The sequence below is a fragment of the Patiria miniata genome, unplaced genomic scaffold (genome assembly GCF_015706575.1).
Source record: "Patiria miniata isolate m_02_andy unplaced genomic scaffold, ASM1570657v1 HiC_scaffold_9, whole genome shotgun sequence".
Classification (NCBI taxonomy): domain Eukaryota; kingdom Metazoa; phylum Echinodermata; class Asteroidea; order Valvatida; family Asterinidae; genus Patiria; species Patiria miniata.
Genome location: NW_024037076.1, coordinates 14,192,325 through 14,195,759, shown reverse-complemented (window position 1 = coordinate 14,195,759; position 3,435 = coordinate 14,192,325).

The following is a 3,435-nucleotide window of genomic DNA, read 5'->3' as shown; positions in this document are numbered from 1 at the left end:
TAAAAAAAGGAAGTGGGAGGCCCTTTTTTCTCTCTCTCTCCAAAATGGCCGCCCGACCGGGCTATTTTTCAAGATGGCCACCAGTTGGGTTTTTTTAATGGCCGCATTTGGACTCAGGAAATGACATACCAACTTTACATGGGCTAGATGCAACAGACAAAGTGGCCAAAATGACATCACTGTTTAAAATTTATAATTTTTTCAGTTTAAAAAAAAGAAAAAAAGGAGGCGGCCTCCAAAAAGGAAGCGGGTGGGGACACTAAACATGTTTTGTTTTTATATTTGGCCTAATAAACGTGGGATTTTTGAATGCCGTTTTCTCAATAATTTGTTTTACCTACTTGAAGTTAGTGGGCAGTCAATATTCCCATGGGTGAACTAGGTACCCACAAACCAAATGTTTTATACCATTAAAAGCTCTTGTTCTGCCGAATTCAGACAATTAAATTCTTTAAAAAGTCTGACTTTATGGTCACATTACTTTGAACTCCTACCCCCGCTAAGGGTGTGAATTTAAGCCAAGTAGGACGGATGATGGGGAAAAATTGTACCTTTTTTTACTTCCGAAATAATGTATGTATTCAATTCAATTCAAGAAGACATTTATTCCACACTCCAATATAGAATACATCCATTAATAAAAGAAAGACTGGTAAATAGCAAAATAACAAAATCAATTAATTTGTCTCAAAAATAATAAAAGTAAAATGCGCTTTGAGAAATGATAAACGTATTTCAATATATGTACAAGAGAAAGTAAGGAGTATGGGGCTGTTTAAGTAAGCCGAGGCTTGTAGAAAACGGCTCTTACAGACAACACTAACAACAGAAAAAGAACATGATAACGACACACGGGCGAGACAGAAAAGACAAAAGACTTACACGACGATTGCTAACGGCAAAAAGAAAAGAAAAAAAAAACGATATCCATGTGATACGGTTTTATACCTACATGTGTTCATTGTGCCTTTTTTCGGCTCAAATTGATTAATCACATACAAAATTAAATCTTTATTGTTTTCTCCTGTATAATGATGAGGCATCATTCAAATTCTTATTTTACCTTGCAGCTGTCTTCAAACCAGTCTTAGATTTGATATTTTATTACACGATTTGTCAGTGCACAAAATCACTAACGTACAAGTGCAGATTCTGCATTGGACCAGTTTGTGTATTCTGGACGTAAAAAAACCCAACATTTTATTGAATATCGGAAGATTTACCTTGACTTTATTCAGGTATAATTAATTGTAGACTTTATGTAGAGACCCAATTTCACATTTATTTCATTTAGTTTGCAATTCAATTGCTTTTATCAAGATGCGCATTTACAATAAAGCCAATTAGCAAAATGCATCAGTGTGTACACTTGTCTGCTGTTTTGAATGATTAAAAAAACGAAGTCATTTTCCAGGTGTATAGAGGGCGAGTCTTATAAGTCGGTTATTTTTGCCCAAATCTTCAATATGATTAGTGTTTGAAGGTCGATTGATGTTCCTCTTGCATCCCAAGCCATTTCTGAGTTGTTTGGAGAAAAGTCCATTTTTGGCCAAATTTGATCAAAAATGTAAGGCTAACCCCTTGAAATTTTTTCAATTTTGGCCGAAAAATGTAATTGCTTGAAACTTGCAGGGAAGATGCCTGAGGGTCCCTAAAGCACATTCCAACTGGAATTTTGGACAAATTGGGCATTTAAAAGAAAGATTGCTTCGATAATTTGGGTCCAAATTAGTGGAAATTATTCATTTTTGTCTCAATAAGTCGGTGATTTTTGCCCAAATCTTCAATATGATTAGTGTTTGAAGGTCGATTGATGTTCCTCTTGCATCCCAAGCCATTTCTGAGTTGTTTGGAGAAAAGTCAATTTTTGGCCAAATTTGATCAAAAATGTAAGGCTAACCCCTTGACATTTTTTCAATTTTGGCCGAAAAATGTAATTGCTTGAAACTTGCAGGGAAGATGCCTGAGGGTCCCTAAAGCACATTCCAACTGGAATTTTGGACAGATTGAGCATTTAAAAGAAAGATTGCTTCGATAATTTGGGTCAAAATTAGTGGAAATTATTCATTTTTGTCTCAATAAGTCGGTGTTCCTCTTGCATCCCAAGCCATTTCTGAGTTGTTTGGAGAAAAGTCCATTTTTGGCCAAATTTGATCAAAAATGTAAGGCTAACCCCTTGACATTTTTTCAATTTTGGCCGAAAAATGTAATTGCTTGAAACTTGCAGGGAACATGCCTGAGGGTCCCTAAAGCACATTCCAACTGGAATTTTGGAAAAATTGGGCATTTAAAAGAAAGATTGCTTCGATAATTTGGGTCAAAATTAGTGGAAATTATTCATTTTTGTCTCAATAAGTCGGTGATTTTTGCCCAAATCTTCAATATGATTAGTGTTTGAAGGTCGATTGATATTGTTTTTGCATCCTAAGACATTGCTGAGTTGTTTGGAGAAAAGTAAATTTTCGGCCAAATTTGATCAAAAATGTAAGGCTAACCCCTAGAAATTTTTTCAATTTTGGCCGAAAAATGTAATTGCTTGAAACTTGCAGAGAACATGCCTGAGGGTCCCTAAAGCACATTCCAACTGGAATTTTGGACAAATTGGGCATTTAAAAGAAAGATTGCTTCGATAATTTGGGTCAAAATTAGTGGAAATTATTCATTTTTGTCTCAATAAGTCGGTGATTTTTGCCCAAATCTTCAATATGATTAGTGTTTGAAGGTCGATTGATGTTCCTCTTGCATCCCAAGCCATTTCTGAGTTGTTTGGAGAAAAGTCCATTTTGGTTAAATTTGATCAAAAATGTAAGGCTAACCCCTTGACATTTTTTTTAATTTTGGCCGAAAAATGTAATTGCTTGAAACTTGCAGGGAACATGCCTGAGGGTCCCTAAAGCACATTCCAACTGGAATTTTGGACAAATTGGGCATTTAAAAGAAAGATTGCTTCGATAATTTGGGTCAAAATTAGTGAAAATTATTCATTTTTGTCTTTTAAGTCGGTGATTTTTGCCCAAATCTTCAATATGATTAGTGTTTGAAGGTCGATTGATATTGTTTTTGCATCTTAAGACATTGCTGAGTTGTTTGGAGAAAAGTAAATTTTCGGCCAAATTTGATCAAAAATGTAAGGCTAACCCCTTGAAATTTTTTCAATTTTGGCCGAAAAATGTAATTGCTTGAAACTTGCAGGGAACATGCCTGAGGGTCCCTAAAGCACATTCCAACTGGAATTTTAGACAAATTGGGCATTTAAAAGAAAGATTGCTTCGATAATTTGGGTCAAAATTAGTGGAAATTATTCATTTTTGTCTCAATAAGTCGGTGATTTTTGCCCAAATCTTCAATATGATTAGTGTTTGAAGGTCGATTGATGTTCCTCTTGCATCCCAAGCCATTTCTGAGTTGTTTGGATAAAAAGTCAATTTTTGGCCA